Here is a 21,982-nt window from a genome sequence, read left to right on the forward strand (position 1 = left end):
CCAGGGCTGCATCTTTTAGCCCAGCACTGACCCTGAAAAGTAATTCTAAGCATACTTACCAGTAACTTGTATTTCCATCCATAGGAATCCATTGTGTGGTTTTCACCAGAAGAGTTTCCAAGTGTCCATTTTTGAAACTTACAAATATTCCTCTAAAATCAGTTGATCTACGAATTCCGATTTACTCACCTGTTATCAGGAGAAAACCCAGTGCTGCATCTTTTAGACCAGCACTGACCATGAAAACTAATTCTAAGCGTACATACCTGTAACTTGTACTTCCTTCCATAGGAATCCATTGTGTGTTTTTCACCAGAAAAGTTTCTAAGTGTCCAATTTTGAAACGTACAAATATTCCTCTAAAATCAGCCAAAATACGAATTCTGATTTACTCACCTGTTATCAGGAGAGAACCCAGGGCTGCATCTTTTAGCCCAGCACTGACCCTTAAAAGTAATTCTAAGCATACTTACCAGTAACTTGTATTTCCTTCCATAGGAATCAATTGTGTGGTTTTCACCAGAAAAGTTTTTAAGTGTCCATTTTTGAAACGTACACATATTGCTCTAAAATCAGCCGAACTACGAATTCCGATTTACTCACCTGTTATCAGGAGAGAACCCAGTGCTGCATCTTTCAGAGCAGCACTGACCCTGCAAAGTAATTCTAAGCGTACTTACCAGTAACTTGTATTTCCTTCCATAGGAATCCATTGTGTGGTTTTCACCAGAAAAGTATCCAAGTGTCCATTTTTGAAACGTACAAATATTCCTCTAAAATCAGCCAAACTACGAATTCCGATTTACTCACCTGTTATCAGTAGAGAACCCAGTGCTGCATCTTTTAGCCCAACACTGACCCTGAAAAGTAATTCTAAGCGTACTTACCAGTAACTTGTATTTTCTTCCATAGGAATCCATTGTGTGGTTTTCATCAGAAAAGTTTCCAAGTGTCCATTTTTGAAACTTACAAATATTCCTCTAAAATCAGTTGAACTACGAATTCCGATTTACTCACCTGTTATCAGGAGAAAACCCAGTGCTGCATCTTTTAGACCAGCACTGACCATGAAAAGTAATTCTAAGTGTACTTACCAGTAACTTGTACTTCCTTCCATAGGAATCCATTGTGTGGTTTTCACCAGAAAAGTTTCTAAGTGTCCAATTTTGAAACGTACAAATATTCATCTAAAATCAGCCGAAATACGAATTCCGATTTACTCACCTGTTATCAGGAGAGAACCCAGGGCTGCATCTTTTAGCCCAGCACTGATCCTGAAAAGTAATTCTAAGAATACTTACCAGTAACTTGTATTTCCTTCCATAGGAATCAATTGTGTGGTTTTCACCAGAAAAGTTTTTAAGTGTCCATTTTTGAAACGTACAAATATTCCTCAAAAATCTGCCGAACTACGAATTCCGATTTACTCACCAGTTATCGGGAGAGAACCCAGTGCTGCATCTTTTAGAGCAGCACTGACCCTGAAAAGTAATTCTAAGCGTACTTACCAGTAACTTGTATTTCCTTCCATAGGAATCCATTTCGTGGTTTTCTCCAGAAAATTTTCTGAGTGTCCATTTTTGAAACTTACAAATATTCCTTTAAAATCAGCCGAACTATGAATTTCGATTTACTCACCTGTTATAAGGAATGAACCCAAGGCTGCATCTTTTAGCCCAGCACTGACCCTGAAAAGTAATCCTAATCGTACTTACCAGTAACTTGTATTTCCTTCCACAGGAAACCATTGTGTGGTTTTCACCAGAAAAGTTTCTAAGTGTCCATTTTTGAAACGTACAAATATTCCTCTAAAATCAGGCAAACTATGAATTCCAATTTACTCACCTGTTATCAGGAGAGAACCCAGGGCTGCATCTTTTAGCCCAGCACTGACCCTGAAAAGTAATTCTAAGCATACTTACCAGTAACTTGTATTTCCTTCCATAGGAATCCATTGTGTGGTTTTCACCAGAAAAGTATCCAAGTGTTTATTTTTGAAATGTACAAATATTCCACTAAAATCAGCCGAACTACGAATTCCAATTTACTCACCTGTTATCAGGAGAGAACCCTGTGCTGCATCTTTTAGAGCAGCACTGACCCTGAAAAGTAATTCTAAGCATACTTACCAGAAACTTGTATTTCCTTCCATAGGAATCAATTGTGTGGTTTTCACCAGAAAAGTTTCTAAGTGTCCATTTTTGAAACGTACAAATATTCCTCTAAAGTCAGCCAAACTACAAATTCCAATTTACTCACCTGTTATCAGGAGAGAACCCAGTGCTGCATCTTTTAGCCCAGCACTGACCCTGAAATGTAATCCTAATCGTACTTACCACTAACTTGTATTTTCTTCCATAGGAATCCATTGTGTGGTTTTCACCAGAAAAGTTTACAAGTGCCCATTTTTGAAATGTATAAATATTCTTCTAAAATCAGCCGAACTACGAATTCCGATTTACTCACCTGTGATCAGGAGAGAAACCAGGGCTGCATCTTTAAGCCCTGCACTGACCCTGAAAAGTAATTCAAATCGTACTTACCAGTAACTTGTATTTCCTTCCACAGGAATCCATTTTGTGGTTTTCACCAGAAAAGTTTCTAAGTGTCCATTTTTGAAACGTACAAATATTCCTCTAAAATCGGCCGAACTATGAATTTCGATTTACTCACCTGTTATCAGGAATGAACCCAAGGCTGCATCTTTTAGCCCAGCACTGACCCTGAAACGTAATCCTAATCGTACTTACCAGTAACTTGTATTTCCTTCCACAGGAATCCATTTTGTGGTTTTCACCAGAAACGTTTCTAAGTGTTCATTTTTGAAACGTACAAATATTCCTCTAAAATCAGCCAAACCACGAATTCTGATTTACTCACCTGTTATCAGGAGAGAAACCAGGGCTGCAACTTTAAGCCCAGCACTGACCCTGAATAATAATTCTAAGCGTACTTACCAGTAACTTGTATTTCCTTCCATAGGAATCCATTGTGTGGTTTTCAACAGAAAAGTTTCCAAGTGTCCATTTTTGAAACGTACAAATATTCCTCTAAAATCAGCCGAACTACGAATTCCAATTTACTCACCTGTTATCAGGAGAGAACCCAGTGCTGCATCTTTTAGAGCAGGACTGACCCTGAAAAGTAATTCTAAGCGTACTTACCAGTAACTTGTATTTCCTTCCATAGGAATCCATGGTGTGGTTTTCACCGGAAAAGTTTCCAAGTGTCCAATTTTGAAACGTACAAATATTCCTCTAAAATCAGCCGAACTATAAATTCCGATTTACTCACCTGTTATCAGGGATGAACTCAAGGCTGCATATTTTAGCCCAGCACTGACCCTGAAATGTAATCCTAATCGTACTTACCAGTAACTTGTATTTCCTTCCATAGGAATCCATTGTGTGGTTTTCACCAGAAAAGTTTACAAGTGCCCATTTTTGAAATGTATAAATATTCTTCTAAAATCAGCCAAACTACGAATTCCGATTTACTCACCTGTGATCAGGAGAGAAACCAGGGCTGCATCTTTAAGCCCTGCACTGACCCTGAAAAGTAATTCAAATCGTACTTACCAGTAACTTGTATTTCCTTCCACAGGAATCCATTTTGTGGTTTTCACCAGAAAAGTTTCTAAGTGTCCATTTTTGAAACGTACAAATATTCCTCTAAAATCAGCAGAACTACGAATTCCGATTTACTCACCTGTTATCAGGAGAGAACACAGTGCTGCATCTTTTAGAGCAGCGCTGACCCTGAAAAGTAATTCTAAGCTTACTTACCAGTAACTTGTATTTCCTTCCATTGGAATCCATTGCGTGGTTTTCACCAGAAAAGTATCCAAGTGTCCATTTTTGAAATGTACAAATATTCCTCTAAAATCAGGCAAACTATGAATTCCGATTTACTCACCTGTTATCAGGAGAGAACCCAGGGCTGCATCTTTTAGCCCAGCACTGACCCTGAAAAGTAATTCTAAGCATACTTACCAGTAACTTGTATTTCCTTCCATAGGAATCCATTGTGTGGTTTTCACCAGAAAAGTATCCAAGTGTCCATTTTTGAAATGTACAAATATTCCACTAAAATCAGCCGAACTACGAATTCCAATTTACTCACCTGTTATCAGGAGAGAACCCTGTGCTGCATCTTTTAGAGCAGCACTGACCCTGAAAAGTAATTCTAAGCATACTTACCAGAAACTTGTATTTCCTTCCATAGGAATCCATTGTGTGGTTTTCACCAGAAAAGTTTCTAAGTGTCCATTTTTGAAACTTACAAATATTCCTCTAAAATCAGTTGAACTACGAATTCCGATTTACTCACCTGTTATCAGGAGAGAACCCAGTGCTGCATCTTTTAGAGCAGCACTGACCATGAAAACTAATTCTAAGCGTACATACCTGTAACTTGTACTTCCTTCCATAGGAATCCATTGTGTGTTTTTCACCAGAAAAGTTGCTAAGTGTCCCATTTTGAAACGTACAAATAGTGCTCTAAAATCAGCCGAAATACGAATTCCGATTTACTCACCTGTTATCAGGAGAGAACCCAGGGCTGCATCTTTTAGCCCAGCACTGACACTTAAAAGTAGTTCTAAGCATACTTACCAGTAACTTATATTTCCTTCCACAGGAATCAATTGTGTGGTTTTCACCAGAAAAGTTTTTAAGTGTCCATTTTTGAAACGTACACATATTGCTCTAAAATCAGCCGAACTATGAATTCCGATTTACTCACCTGTTATCAGGAGAGAACCCAGGGCTGCATCTTTCAGAGCAGCACTGACCCTGAAAAGGAATTCAAATCGTACTTACCAGTAACTTGTATTTCCTTCCACAGGAATCCATTTTGTGGTTTTCACCAGAAAAGTTTCTAAGTGTCCATTTTTGAAACGTACAAATATTCCTCTAAAATCAGCAGAACTACGAATTCCGATTTACTCACCTGTTATCAGGAGAGAACCCAGTGCTGCATCTTTTAGAGCAGCGCTGACCCTGAAAAGTAATTCTAAGCTTACTTACCAGTAACTTGTATTTCCTTCCATTGGAATCCATTGCGTGGTTTTCACCAGAAAAGTATCCAAGTGTCCATTTTTGAAATGTACAAATATTCCTCTAAAATCAGGCAAACTATGAATTCCGATTTACTCACCTGTTATCAGGAGAGATCCCAGGGCTGCATCTTTTAGCCCAGCACTGACCCTGAAAAGTAATTCTAAGCATACTTACCAGTAACTTGTATTTCCTTCCATAGGAATCCATTGTGTGGTTTTCACCAGAAAAGTATCCAAGTGTCCATTTTTGAAATGTACAAATATTCCACTAAAATCAGCTGAACTACGAATTCCAATTTACTCGCCTGTTATCAGGAGAGAACCCTGTGCTGCATCTTTTAGAGCAGCACTGACCCTGAAAAGTAATTCTAAGCATACTTACCAGAAACTTGTATTTCCTTCCATAGGAATCCATTGTGTGGTTTTCACCAGAAAAGTTTCTAAGTGTCCATTTTTGAAACTTACAAATATTCCTCTAAAATCAGTTGAACTACGAATTCCGATTTACTCACCTGTTATCAGGAGAGAACCCAGTGCTGCATCTTTCAGAGCAGCACTGACCCTGCAAAGTAATTCTAAGCGTACTTACCAGTAACTTGTATTTCCTTCCATAGGAATCCATTGTGTGGTTTTCATCAGAAAAGTTTCTAAGTGTCCATTTTTTAAGCATACCAATATTCCTCTAAAATCAGCCGATCTACGAATTCCGATTTACTCACCTGTTATCAGGAGAGAACCCAGTGCTCCATCTTTTAGCCCAGCACTGCCCGTGAAAAGTAATTCTAAGCGTACTTACCAGTAACTTGTATTTCCTTCCATAGGAATCCATTGTGTGGTTTTCACCAGAAAAGTATCCAAGTGTCCATTTTTGAAATGTACAAATATTCCTCTAAAATCAGCCAAACTATGAATTCCAATTTACTCACCTGTTATCAGTAGAGAACCCAGTGCTGCATCTTTTAGCCCAATACTGACCCTGAAAAGTAATTCTAAGCATACTTACCAGTAACTTGTATTTCCTTCCATAGGAATCCATTGTGTGGTTTTCATCAGAAAAGTTTCCAAGTGTCCATTTTTGAAACTTACAAATATTCCTCTAAAATCAGTTGAACTACGAATTCCGATTTACTCACCTGTTATCAGGAGAAAACCCAGTGCTGCATCTTTTAGACCAGCACTGACCATGAAAACGAATTCTAAGCGTACATACCTGTAACTTGTACTTCCTTCCATAGGAATCCATTGTGTGTTTTTCACCAGAAAAGTTTCTAAGTGTCCAATTTTGAAACGTACAAATAGTCCTCTAAAATCAGCCGAAATACGAATTCCGATTTACTCACCTGTTATCAGGAGAGAACCCAGGGCTGCATCTTTTAGCCCAGCACTGACCCTTAAAAGTAATTCTAAGCATACTTACCAGTAACTTGTATTTCCTTCCATAGGAATCAATTGTGTGGTTTTCACCAGAAAAGTTTTTAAGTGTCCATTTTTGAAACGTACACATATTGCTCTAAAATCAGCCGAACTACGAATTCCGATTTACTCACCTGTTATCAGGAGATAACCCAGTGCTCCATCTTTTAGCCCAGCACTGCCCCTGAAAAGTAATTCTAAGCATACTTACCAGTAACTTGTATTTCCTTCCATAGGAATCCATTGTGTGGTTTTCACCAGAAAAGTATCCAAGTGTCCATTTTTGAAATGTACAAATATTCCTCTAAAATCAGCAAAACTATGAATTCCGATTTACTCACCTGTTATCAGTAGAGAACCCAGTGCTGCATCTTTTAGCCCAACACTGACCCTGAAAAGTAATTCTAAGCGTACTTACCAGTAACTTGTATTTCCTTCCATAGAAATCCATTGTGTGGTTTTCATCAGAAAAGTTTCCAAGTGTCCATTTTTGAAACTTACAAATATTCCTCTAAAATCAGTTGAACTACGAATTCCGATTTACTCACCTGTTATCAGGAGAAAACCCAGTGCTGCATCTTTTAGACCAGCACTGACCATGAAAAGTAATTCTAAGCGTACTTACCAGTAACTTGTATTTCCTTCCATAGAAATCCATTGTGTGGTTTTCATCAGAAAAGTTTCCAAGTGTCCATTTTTGAAACTTACAAATATTCCTTTAAAATCAGCCGAACTATGATTTTCGATTTACTCACCAGTTATCAGAAATGAACCCAAGGCTGCATCTTTTAGCCCAGCACTGACCCTGAAAAGTAATCCTAATCGTACTTACCAGTAACTTGTATTTCCTTCCACAGGAATCCATTGTGTGGTTTTCACCAGAAAAGTTTCTAAGTGTCCATTTTTGAAACGTACAAATATTCCTCTAAAATCGGCCGAACTATGAATTTCGATTTACTCACCTGTTATCAGGAATGAACCCAAGGCTGCATCTTTTAGCCCAGCACTGACCCTGAAACGTAATCCTAATCGTGCTTACCAGTAACTTGTATTTCCTTCCATAGGGATCCATTGTGTGGTTTTCACCAGAAAAGTTTTCAAGTGCCCATTTTTGAAATGTATAAGTATTCTTCTAAAATCAGCCGATCTACGAATTCCGATTTACTCACCTGTGATCAGGAGAGAAACCAGGGCTGCATCTTTAAGCCCTGCACTGACCCTGAAAAGTAATTCAAATCGTACTTACCAGTAACTTGTATTTCCTTCCACAGGAATCCATTTTGTGGTTTTCACCAGAAAAGTTTCTAAGTGTTCAGTTTTGAAACGTACAAATATTCCTCTAAAATCAGCCGAACTACAAATTCCGATTTACTCACCTGTTATCAGGAGAGAACCCAGGGCTGCATCTTTTAGCCCAGCACTGACCCTGAAAAGTAATTCTAAGCATACTTACCAGTAACTTGTATTTCCTTCCATAGGAATCCATTGTATGGTTTTCACCAGAAAAGTTTTTAAGTGTCCATTTTTGAAACATACATATATTCCTCTAAAATCAGCCGAACTACGAATTCCGATTTACTCACCTGTTAGCAGGAGAGAACCCAGTGCTGCATCTTTTAGAGCAGCACTGACCCTGAAAAGTAATTCTAAGCGTACTTACCAGTAACTTGTATTTCCTTCCATAGGAATCCATTTCGTGGTTTTCACCAGAAAAGTTTCTGAGTGTCCATTTTTGAAACTTACAAATATTCCTTTAAAATCAGCCGAACTATGAATTTCGATTTACTCACCTGTTATCAGGAATGAACCCAAGGCTGCATCTTTTAGCCCAGCACTGACCCTGAAAAGTAATTCTAAGCGTAATTACCAGTAACTTGTATTTTCTTCCATAGGAATCCATTAAGTGGTTTTCACCAGAAAAGTATCCAAGTGTCCATTTTTTAAATGTACAAATATTCCTCTAAAATCAGGGAAACTACGAATTCCGATTTACTCACCTGTTATCAGGAGAGAACGAAGGGCTGCATCTTTTAGCCCAGCACTGACCCTGAAAAGTAATTTTAAGCATACTTACCAGTAACTTGTATTTCCTTCCATAGGAATCAATTGTGTGGTTTTCACCAGAAAAGTATCCAAGTGTCCAATTTTGAAATGTACAAATATTCATCTAAAATCAGCCGAACTACGAATTCCGATTTACTCACCTGTTATAAGGAGAGAACCCAGTGCTGAATCTTTTAGAGCAGCACTGACCCTGAAAAGTAATTCTAAACGTACTTACCAGTAACTTGTATTTCCTTCCATAGGAATCAATTGTGTGGTTTTCACCAGAAAAGTATCCAAGTGTCCAATTTTGAAATGTACAAATATTCATCTAAAATCAGCCGAACTACGAATTCCGATTTACTCACCTGTTATCAGGAGGGAACCCAGTGCTGCAAATTTTAGCCCAGCACTGACCCTGAAAAGTAATTCTAAGTGTACTTACCAGTAACTTGTATTTCCTTCCATAGGAATCCATTGTGTGGTTTTCACCAGAAAAGTTTCCAAGTGTCCATTTTTGAAACTAACAAATATTCCTCTAAAATCAGTTGAACTACGAATTCCGATTTACTCGCCTGTTATCAGGAGAGAACCCAGTGCTGCATCTTTTAGAGCAGCACTGACCATGAAAACTAATTCTAAGCGTACATACCTGTAACTTGTACTTCCTTCCATAGGAATCCATTATGTGTTTTTCACCAGAAAAGTTTCTAAGTGTCCAATTTTGAAACATACAAATAGTCCTCTAAAATAAGCCCAAATACGAATTCCGATTTACTCACCTGTTATCAGGAGAGAACCCAGGGCTGCATCTTTTAGCCCAGCACTGACCCTTAAAAGTAATTCTAAGCATACTTACCAGTAACTTATATTTCCTTCCATAGGAATCAATTGTGTGGTTTTCACCAGAAAAGTTTTTAAGTGTCCATTTTTGAAACATACACATATTGCTCTAAAATCAGGCGAACTACGAATTCTGATTTACTCACCTGTTATCAGGAGAGAACCCAGTGCTGCATCTTTCAGAGCAGCACTGACCCTGCAAAGTAATTCTAAGCGTACTTACCAGTAACTTGTATTTCCTTCCATAGGAATCCATTGTGTGGTTTTCATCAGAAAAGTTTCCAAGTGTCCATTTTTGAAACTTACAAATATTCCTCTAAAATCAGTTGAACTACGAATTCCGATTTACTCACCTGTTATCAGGAGAAAACCCAGTGCTGCATCTTTTAGACCAGCACTGACCATGAAAACGAATTCTAAGCGTACATACCTGTAACTTGTACTTCCTTCCATAGGAATCCATTGTGTGTTTTTCACCAGAAAAGTTTCTAAGTGTCCAATTTTGAAACGTACAAATAGTCCTCTAAAATCAGCCGAAATACGAATTCCGATTTACTCACCTGTTATCAGGAGAGAACCCAGGGCTGCATCTTTTAGCCCAGCACTGACCCTTAAAAGTAATTCTAAGCATACTTACCAGTAACTTGTATTTCCTTCCATAGGAATCAATTGTGTGGTTTTCACCAGAAAAGTTTTTAAGTGTCCATTTTTGAAACGTACACATATTGCTCTAAAATCAGCCGAACTACGAATTCCGATTTACTCACCTGTTATCAGGAGAGAACCCAGTGCTGCATCTTTTAGAGCAGCACTGACCCTGAAAAGTAATTCTAAGCGTACTTACCAGTAACTTGTATTTCCTTCCATAGGAATCCATTGTGTGGTTTTCATCAGAAAAGTTTCTAAGTGTCCATTTTTTAAGCGCACCAATATTCCTCTAAAATCAGCCAAACTAAGAATTCCAATTTACTCACCTGTTATCAGGAGATAACCCAGTGCTCCATCTTTTAGCCCAGCACTGCCCCTGAAAAGTAATTCTAAGCGTACCTACCAGTAACTTGTATTTCCTTCCATAGGAATCCATTGTGTGGTTTTCACCAGAAAAGTATCCAAGTGTCCATTTTTGAAATGTACAAATATTCCTCTAAAATCAGCCAAACTATGAATTCCGATTTACTCACCTGTTATCAGTAGAGAACCCAGTGCTGCATCTTTTAGCCCAACACTGACCCTGAAAAGTAATTCTAAACGTACTTACCAGTAACTTGTATTTCCTTCCATAGGAATCCATTGTGTGGTTTTCATCAGAAAAGTTTCCAAGTGTCCATTTTTGAAACTTACAAATATTCCTCTAAAATCAGTTGAACTACGAATTCCGATTTACTCACCTGTTATCAGGAGAGAACCCAGGGCTGCATCTTTTAGCCCAGCACTGACCCTTAAAAGTAATTCTAAGCATACTTACCAGTAACTTATATTTCCTTCCATAGGAATCAATTGTGTGGTTTTCACCAGAAAAGTTTTTAAGTGTCCATTCTTGAAACGTACACATATTGCTCTAAAATCAGCCGAACTACGAATTCCGAATTACTCACCTGTTATCAGGAGAGAACCCAGTGCTGCATCTTTTAGAGCAGCACTGAGCCTGAAAAGTAATTCTAAGCGTACTTACCAGTAAATTGTATTTCCTTCCATAGGAATCCATTGTGTGGTTTTCATCAGAAAAGTTTCTAAGTGTCCATTTTTTAAGCGTACCAATATTCCTCTAAAATCAGCCGAACTACGAATTCCGATTTACTCACCTGTTATCAGGAGATAACCCAGTGCTCCATCTTTTAGCCCAGCACTGCCCCTGAAAAGTAATTCTAAGCATACTTACCAGTAACTTGTATTTCCTTCCATAGGAATCCATTGTGTGGTTTTCACCAGAAAAGTATCCAAGTGTCCATTTTTGAAATGTACAAATATTCCTCTAAAATCAGCCAAACTATGAATTCCGATTTACTCACCTGTTATCAGTAGAGAACCCAGTGCTGCATCTTTTAGCCCAACACTGACCCTGAAAAGTAATTCTAAGCGTACTTACCAGTAACTTGTATTTCCTTCCATAGAAATCCATTGTGTGGTTTTCATCAGAAAAGTTTCCAAGTGTCCATTTTTGAAACTTACAAATATTCCTCTAAAATCAGTTGAACTACGAATTCCGATTTACTCACCTGTTATCAGGAGAAAACCCAGTGCTGCATCTTTTAGACCAGCACTGACCATGAAAAGTAATTCTAAGCGTACTTACCAGTAACTTGTATTTCCTTCCATAGAAATCCATTGTGTGGTTTTCATCAGAAAAGTTTCCAAGTGTCCATTTTTGAAACTTACAAATATTCCTTTAAAATCAGCCGAACTATGATTTTCGATTTACTCACCTGTTATCAGAAATGAACCCAAGGCTGCATCTTTTAGCCCAGCACTGACCCTGAAAAGTAATCCTAATCGTACTTACCAGTAACTTGTATTTCCTTCCACAGGAATCCATTGTGTGGTTTTCACCAGAAAAGTTTCTAAGTGTCCATTTTTGAAACGTACAAATATTCCTCTAAAATCGGCCGAACTATGAATTTCGATTTACTCACCTGTTATCAGGAATGAACCCAAGGCTGCATCTTTTAGCCCAGCACTGACCCTGAAACGTAATCCTAATCGTGCTTACCAGTAACTTGTATTTCCTTCCATAGGGATCCATTGTGTGGTTTTCACCAGAAAAGTTTTCAAGTGCCCATTTTTGAAATGTATAAGTATTCTTCTAAAATCAGCCGATCTACGAATTCCGATTTACTCACCTGTGATCAGGAGAGAAACCAGGGCTGCATCTTTAAGCCCTGCACTGACCCTGAAAAGTAATTCAAATCGTACTTACCAGTAACTTGTATTTCCTTCCACAGGAATCCATTTTGTGGTTTTCACCAGAAAAGTTTCTAAGTGTTCAGTTTTGAAACGTACAAATATTCCTCTAAAATCAGCTGAACTACAAATTCCGATTTACTCAAATGTTATCAGGAGAGATCCCAGGGCTGCATCTTTTAGCCCAGCACTGACCCTGAAAAGTAATTCTAAGCATACTTACCAGTAACTTGTATTTCCTTCCATAGGAATCCATTGTGTGGTTTTCACCAGAAAAGTTTTTAAGTGTCCATTTTTGAAACGTACATATATTCCTCTAAAATCAGCCGAACTACGAATTCCGATTTACTCACCTGTTAGCAGGAGAGAACCCAGTGCTGCATCTTTTAGAGCAGCACTGACCCTGAAAAGTAATTCTAAGCGTACTTACCAGTAACTTGTATTTCCTTCCATAGGAATCCATTTCGTGGTTTTCACCAGAAAAGTTTTTAAGTGTCCATTTTTGAAACGTACATATATTCCTTTAAAATCAGCCGAACTATGAATTTCGATTTACTCACCTGTTATCAGGAATGAACCCAAGGCTGCATCTTTTAGCCCAGCACTGACCCTGAAAAGTAATTCTAAGCGTAATTACCAGTAACTTGTATTTTCTTCCATAGGAATCCATTAAGTGGTTTTCACCAGAAAAGTATCCAAGTGTCCATTTTTTAAATGTACAAATATTCCTCTAAAATCAGGGAAACTACGAATTCCGATTTACTCACCTGTTATCAGGAGAGAACGAAGGGCTGCATCTTTTAGCCCAGCACTGACCCTGAAAAGTAATTTTAAGCATACTTACCAGTAACTTGTATTTCCTTCCATAGGAATCAATTGTGTGGTTTTCACCAGAAAAGTATCCAAGTGTCCAATTTTGAAATGTACAAATATTCATCTAAAATCAGCCAAACTACGAATTCCGATTTACTCACCTGTTATAAGGAGAGAACCCAGTGCTGAATCTTTTAGAGCAGCACTGACCCTGAAAAGTAATTCTAAGCGTACTTACCAGTAACTTGTATTTCCTTCCATAGGAATCAATTGTGTGGTTTTCACCAGAAAAGTATCCAAGTGTCCAATTTTGAAATGTACAAATATTCATCTAAAATCAGCCGAACTACGAATTCCGATTTACTCACCTGTTATCAGGAGAGAACCCAGTGCTGCAAATTTTAGCACAGCACTAACCCTGAAAAGTCATTCTAAGTGTACTTACCAGTAACTTGTATTTCCTTCTATAGGAATCCATTGTGTGGTTTTCACCAGAAAAGTTTCCAAGTGTCCATTTTTGAAACTAACAAATATTCCTCTAAAATCAGTTGAACTACGAATTCCGATTTACTCACCTGTTATCAGGAGAGAACCCAGTGCTGCATATTTTAGAGCAGCACTGACCATGAAAACTAATTCTAAGCGTACATACCTGTAACTTGTACTTCCTTCCATAGGAATCCATTATGTGTTTTTCACCAGAAAAGTTTCTAAGTGTCCAATTTTGAAACATACAAATAGTCCTCTAAAATAAGCCCAAATACGAATTCCGATTTACTCACCTGTTATCAGGAGAGAACCCAGGGCTGTATCTTTTAGCCCAGCACTGACCCTTAAAAGTAATTCTAAGCATACTTACCAGTAACTTATATTTCCTTCCATAGGAATCAATTGTGTGGTTTTCACCAGAAAAGTTTTTTGTGTCCATTTTTGAAACGTACACATATTGCTCTAAAATCAGGCGAACTACGAATTCTGATTTACTCACCTGTTATCAGGAGAGAACCCAGTGCTGCATCTTTCAGAGCAGCACTGACCCTGCAAAGTAATTCTAAGCGTACTTACCAGTAACTTGTATTTCCTTCCATAGGAATCCATTGTGTGGTTTTCATCAGAAAAGTTTCTAAGTGTCCATTTTTTAAGCGTACCAATATTCCTCTAAAATCAGCCGAACTACGAATTCCAATTTACTCACCTGTTATCAGTAGAGAACCCAGTGCTGCATCTTTTAGCCCAATACTGACCCTGAAAAGTAATTCTAAGCGTACTTACCAGTAACTTGTATTTCCTTCCATAGGAATCCATTGTTTGGTTTTCATCAGAAAAGTTTCCAAGTGTCCATTTTTGAAACTTACAAATATTCCTCTAAAATCAGTTGAACTACGAATTCCGATTTACTCACCTGTTATCAGGAGAAAACCCAGTGCTGCATCTTTTAGACCAGCACTGACCATGAAAACGAATTCTAAGCATACATACCTGTAACTTGTACTTCCTTCCATAGGAATCCAGTGTGTGTTTTTCACCAGAAAAGTTTCTAAGTGTCCAATTTTGAAACGTACAAATATTCCTCTAAAATCAGCCGAAATACGAATTCCGATTTACTCACCTGTTATCAGGAGAGAAACCAGGGCTGCATCTTTAAGCCCAGCACTCACCCTGAATAATAATTATAAGCGTACTTACCAGTAACTTGTTTTTCCTTCCATAGGAATCCATTGTGTGGTTTTCACCAGAAAAGTATCCAAGTGTCCTTTTTTGAAATGTACAAATATTCCACTAAAATCAGCCGAACTACGAATTCCAATTTACTCACCTGTTATCAGGAGAGAACCCAGTGCTGCATCTTTCAGAGCAGCACTGACCCTGCAAAGTAATTCTAAGCGTACTTACCAGTAACTTGTATTTCCTTCCATAGGAATCCATTGTGTGGTTTTCACCAGAAAAGTATCCAAGTGTCCATTTTTGAAATGTACAAATATTCCTCTAAAATCAGCCAAACTACGAATTCCAATTTACTCACCTGTTATCAGGAGAGAACCCAGTGCTGCATCTTTTAGCCCAACACTGACCCTGAAAAGTAATTCTAAGCGTACTTACCAGTAACTTGTATTTCCTTCCATAGGAATCCATTGTGTGGTTTTCATCAGAAAAGTTTCCAAGTGTCCATTTTTAAAACTTACAAATATTCCTCTAAAATCAGTTGAACTACGAATTCCGATTTACTCACCTGTTATCAGGAGAAAACCCAGTGCTGCATCTTTTAGACCAGCACTGACCATGAAAAGTAATTCTAAGCGTACTTACCAGTAACTTGTACTTCCTTCAATAGGAATCCATTGTGTGGTTTTCACCAGAAAAGTTTCTAAGTGTCCAATTTTGAAACGTACAAATATTCATCTAAAATCAGCCGAAATACGAATTCCGATTTACTCACCTGTTATCAGGAGAGAACCCAGGGCTGCATCTTTTAGCCCAGCACTGACCCTAAAAAGTAATTCTAAGAATACTTACCAGTAACTTGTATTTCCTTCCATAGGAATCCATTGTGTGATTTTCACCAGAAAAGTTTCTGAGTGTCCATTTTTGAAATGTACAAATATTCCTCTAAAATCAACCAAAATGCGAATTCTGATTTACTCACCTGTTATCAGGAGAGAACCCAGTGCTTCATCTTTTAGAGCAGCACTGACCCTGAAAAGTAATTCTAAGCATACTTACCAGTAACTTGTATTTCCATCCATAGGAATCCATTGTGTGGTTTTCACCAGAAGAGTTTCCAAGTGTCCATTTTTGAAACTTACAAATATTCCTCTAAAATCAGTTGATCTACGAATTCCGATTTACTCACCTGTTATCAGGAGAAAACCCAGTGCTGCATCTTTTAGACCAGCACTGACCATGAAAACTAATTCTAAGCGTACATACCTGTAACTTGTACTTCCTTCCATAGGAATCCATTGTGTGTTTTTCACCAGAAAAGTTTCTAAGTGTCGAATTTTGAAACGTACAAATATTCCTCTAAAATCAGCCAAAATACGAATTCCGATTTACTCACCTGTTATCAGGAGAGAACCCAGGGCTGCATCTTTTAGCCCAGCACTGACCCTTAAAAGTAATTCTAAGCATACTTACCAGTAACTTGTATTTCCTTCCATAGGAATCAATTGTGTGGTTTTCACCAGAAAAGTTTTTAAGTGTCCATTTTTGAAACGTACACATATTGCTCTAAAATCAGCCGAACTACGAATTCCGATTTACTCACCTGTTATCAGGAGAGAACCCAGTGCTGCATCTTTCAGAGCAGCACTGACCCTGCAAAGTAATTCTAAGCGTACTTACCAGTAACTTGTATTTCCTTCCATAGGAATCCATTGTGTGGTTTTCACCAGAAAAGTATCCAAGTGTCCATTTTTGAAACGTACAAATATTCCTCTAAAATCAGCCAAACTACGAATTCCGATTTACTCACCTGTTATCAGTAGAGAACCCAGTGCTGCATCTTTTAGCCCAACACTGACCCTGAAAAGTAATTCTAAGCGTACTTACCAGTAACTTGTATTTTCTTCCATAGGAATCCATTGTGTGGTTTTCATCAGAAAAGTTTCCAAGTGTCCATTTTTGAAACTTACAAATATTCCTCTAAAATCAGTTGAACTACGAATTCCGATTTACTCACCTGTTATCAGGAGAAAACCCAGTGCTGCATCTTTTAGACCAGCACTGACCATGAAAAGTAATTCTAAGCGTACTTACCAGTAACTTGTACTTCCTTCCATAGGAATCCATTGTGTGGTTTTCACCAGAAAAGTTTCTAAGTGTCCAATTTTGAAACGTACAAATATTCATCTAAAATCAGCCGAAATACGAATTCCGATTTACTCACCTGTTATCAGGAGAGAACCCAGGGCTGCATCTTTTAGCCCAGCACTGATCCTGAAAAGTAATTCTAAGAATACTTACCAGTAACTTGTATTTCCTTCCATAGGAATCAATTGTGTGGTTTTCACCAGAAAAGTTTTTAAGTGTCCATTTTTGAAACGTACAAATATTCCTCAAAAATCTGCCGAACTACGAATTCCGATTTACTCACCAGTTATCGGGAGAGAACCCAGTGCTGCATCTTTTAGAGCAGCACTGACCCTGAAAAGTAATTCTAAGCGTACTTACCAGTAACTTGTATTTCCTTCCATAGGAATCCATTTCGTGGTTTTCTCCAGAAAATTTTCTGAGTGTCCATTTTTGAAACTTACAAATATTCCTTTAAAATCAGCCGAACTATGAATTTCGATTTACTCACCTGTTATAAGGAATGAACCCAAGGCTGCATCTTTTAGCCCAGCACTGACCCTGAAAAGTAATCCTAATCGTACTTACCAGTAACTTGTATTTCCTTCCACAGGAAACCATTGTGTGGTTTTCACCAGAAAAGTTTCTAAGTGTCCATTTTTGAAACGTACAAATATTCCTCTAAAATCAGGCAAACTATGAATTCCAATTTACTCACCTGTTATCAGGAGAGAACCCAGGGCTGCATCTTTTAGCCCAGCACTGACCCTGAAAAGTAATTCTAAGCATACTTACCAGTAACTTGTATTTCCTTCCATAGGAATCCATTGTGTGGTTTTCACCAGAAAAGTATCCAAGTGTTTATTTTTGAAATGTACAAATATTCCACTAAAATCAGCCGAACTACGAATTCCAATTTACTCACCTGTTATCAGGAGAGAACCCTGTGCTGCATCTTTTAGAGCAGCACTGACCCTGAAAAGTTATTCTAAGCATACTTACCAGAAACTTGTATTTCCTTCCATAGGAATCAATTGTGTGGTTTTCACCAGAAAAGTTTCTAAGTGTCCATTTTTGAAACGTACAAATATTCCTCTAAAGTCAGCCAAACTACAAATTCCAATTTACTCACCTGTTATCAGGAGAGAACCCAGTGCTGCATCTTTTAGCCCAGCACTGACCCTGAAATGTAATCCTAATCGTACTTACCACTAACTTGTATTTTCTTCCATAGGAATCCATTGTGTGGTTTTCACCAGAAAAGTTTACAAGTGCCCATTTTTGAAATGTATAAATATTCTTCTAAAATCAGCCGAACTACGAATTCCGATTTACTCACCTGTGATCAGGAGAGAAACCAGGGCTGCATCTTTAAGCCCTGCACTGACCCTGAAAAGTAATTCAAATCGTACTTACCAGTAACTTGTATTTCCTTCCACAGGAATCCATTTTGTGGTTTTCACCAGAAAAGTTTCTAAGTGTCCATTTTTGAAACGTACAAATATTCCTCTAAAATCGGCCGAACTATGAATTTCGATTTACTCACCTGTTATCAGGAATGAACCCAAGGCTGCATCTTTTAGCGCAGCACTGACCCTGAAACGTAATCCTAATCGTACTTACCAGTAACTTGTATTTCCTTCCACAGGAATCCATTTTGTGGTTTTCACCAGAAACGTTTCTAAGTGTTCATTTTTGAAACGTACAAATATTCCTCTAAAATCAGCCAAACCACGAATTCTGATTTACTCACCTGTTATCAGAAATGAACCCAAGGCTGCATCTTTTAGCCCAGCACTGACCCTGAAAAGTAATCCTAATCGTACTTACCAGTAACTTGTATTTCCTTCCACAGGAATCCATTGTGTGGTTTTCACCAGAAAAGTTTCTAAGTGTCCATTTTTGAAACGTACAAATATTCCTCTAAAATCGGCCGAACTATGAATTTCGATTTACTCACCTGTTATCAGGAATGAACCCAAGGCTGCATCTTTTAGCCCAGCACTGACCCTGAAACGTAATCCTAATCGTGCTTACCAGTAACTTGTATTTCCTTCCATAGGGATCCATTGTGTGGTTTTCACCAGAAAAGTTTTCAAGTGCCCATTTTTGAAATGTATAAGTATTCTTCTAAAATCAGCCGATCTACGAATTCCGATTTACTCACCTGTGATCAGGAGAGAAACCAGGGCTGCATCTTTAAGCCCTGCACTGACCCTGAAAAGTAATTCAAATCGTACTTACCAGTAACTTGTATTTCCTTCCACAGGAATCCATTTTGTGGTTTTCACCAGAAAAGTTTCTAAGTGTTCAGTTTTGAAACGTACAAATATTCCTCTAAAATCAGCTGAACTACAAATTCCGATTTACTCACCTGTTATCAGGAGAGAACCCAGGGCTGCATCTTTTAGCCCAGCACTGACCCTGAAAAGTAATTCTAAGCATACTTACCAGTAACTTGTATTTCCTTCCATAGGAATCCATTGTGTGGTTTTCACCAGAAAAGTTTTTAAGTGTCCATTTTTGAAACGTACATATATTCCTCTAAAATCAGCCGAACTACGAATTCCGATTTACTCACCTGTTAGCAGGAGAGAACCCAGTGCTGCATCTTTTAGAGCAGCACTGACCCTGAAAAGTAATTCTAAGCGTACTTACCAGTAACTTGTATTTCCTTCCATAGGAATCCATTTCGTGGTTTTCACCAGAAAAGTTTTTAAGTGTCCATTTTTGAAACGTACATATATTCCTTTAAAATCAGCCGAACTATGAATTTCGATTTACTCACCTGTTATCAGGAATGAACCCAAGGCTGCATCTTTTAGCCCAGCACTGACCCTGAAAAGTAATTCTAAGCGTAATTACCAGTAACTTGTATTTTCTTCCATAGGAATCCATTAAGTGGTTTTCACCAGAAAAGTATCCAAGTGTCCATTTTTTAAATGTACAAATATTCCTCTAAAATCAGGGAAACTACAAATTCCGATTTACTCACCTGTTATCAGGAGAGAATGAAGGGCTGCATCTTTTAGCCCAGCACTGACCCTGAAAAGTAATTTTAAGCATACTTACCAGTAACTTGTATTTCCTTCCATAGGAATCAATTGTGTGGTTTTCACCAGAAAAGTATCCAAGTGTCCAATTTTGAAATGTACAAATATTCATCTAAAATCAGCCAAACTACGAATTCCGATTTACTCACCTGTTATAAGGAGAGAACCCAGTGCTGAATCTTTTAGAGCAGCACTGACCCTGAAAAGTAATTCTAAGCGTACTTACCAGTAACTTGTATTTCCTTCCATAGGAATCAATTGTGTGGTTTTCACCAGAAAAGTATCCAAGTGTCCAATTTTGAAATGTACAAATATTCATCTAAAATCAGCCGAACTACGAATTCCGATTTACTCACCTGTTATCAGGAGAGAACCCAGTGCTGCAAATTTTAGCACAGCACTAACCCTGAAAAGTCATTCTAAGTGTACTTACCAGTAACTTGTATTTCCTTCTATAGGAATCCATTGTGTGGTTTTCACCAGAAAAGTTTCCAAGTGTCCATTTTTGAAACTAACAAATATTCCTCTAAAATCAGTTGAACTACGAATTCCGATTTACTCACCTGTTATCAGGAGAGAACCCAGTGCTGCATATTTTAGAGCAGCACTGACCATGAAAACTAATTCTAAGCGTACATACCTGTAACTTGTACTTCCTTCCATAGGAATCCATTATGTGTTTTTCACCAGAAAAGTTTCTAAGTGTCCAATTTTGAAACATACAAATAGTCCTCTAAAATAAGCCCAAATACGAATTCCGATTTACTCACCTGTTATCAGGAGAGAACCCAGGGCTGTATCTTTTAGCCCAGCACTGACCCTTAAAAGTAATTCTAAGCATACTTACCAGTAACTTATATTTCCTTCCATAGGAATCAATTGTGTGGTTTTCACCAGAAAAGTTTTTAAGTGTCCATTTTTGAAACGTACACATATTGCTCTAAAATCAGGCGAACTACGAATTCTGATTTACTCACCTGTTATCAGGAGAGAACCCAGTGCTGCATCTTTCAGAGCAGCACTGACCCTGCAAAGTAATTCTAAGCGTACTTACCAGTAACTTGTATTTCCTTCCATAGGAATCCATTGTGTGGTTTTCATCAGAAAAGTTTCTAAGTGTCCATTTTTTAAGCGTACCAATATTCCTCTAAAATCAGCCGAACTACGAATTCCAATTTACTCACCTGTTATCAGTAGAGAACCCAGTGCTGCATCTTTTAGCCCAATACTGACCCTGAAAAGTAATTCTAAGCGTACTTACCAGTAACTTGTATTTCCTTCCATAGGAATCCATTGTTTGGTTTTCATCAGAAAAGTTTCCAAGTGTCCATTTTTGAAACTTACAAATATTCCTCTAAAATCAGTTGAACTACGAATTCCGATTTACTCACCTGTTATCAGGAGAAAACCCAGTGCTGCATCTTTTAGACCAGCACTGACCATGAAAACGAATTCTAAGCATACATACCTGTAACTTGTACTTCCTTCCATAGGAATCCAGTGTGTGTTTTTCACCAGAAAAGTTTCTAAGTGTCCAATTTTGAAACGTACAAATATTCCTCTAAAATCAGCCGAAATACGAATTCCGATTTACTCACCTGTTATCAGGAGAGAAACCAGGGCTGCATCTTTAAGCCCAGCACTCACCCTGAATAATAATTATAAGCGTACTTACCAGTAACTTGTTTTTCCTTCCATAGGAATCCATTGTGTGGTTTTCACCAGAAAAGTATCCAAGTGTCCTTTTTTGAAATGTACAAATATTCCACTAAAATCAGCCGAACTACGAATTCCAATTTACTCACCTGTTATCAGGAGAGAACCCAGTGCTGCATCTTTCAGAGCAGCACTGACCCTGCAAAGTAATTCTAAGCGTACTTACCAGTAACTTGTATTTCCTTCCATAGGAATCCATTGTGTGGTTTTCACCAGAAAAGTATCCAAGTGTCCATTTTTGAAATGTACAAATATTCCTCTAAAATCAGCCAAACTACGAATTCCAATTTACTCACCTGTTATCAGGAGAGAACCCAGTGCTGCATCTTTTAGCCCAACACTGACCCTGAAAAGT

The sequence above is a fragment of the Triturus cristatus genome, chromosome 1_1, assembly GCF_964204655.1.
Source record: "Triturus cristatus chromosome 1_1, aTriCri1.1, whole genome shotgun sequence".
NCBI lineage: Eukaryota > Metazoa > Chordata > Amphibia > Caudata > Salamandridae > Triturus > Triturus cristatus.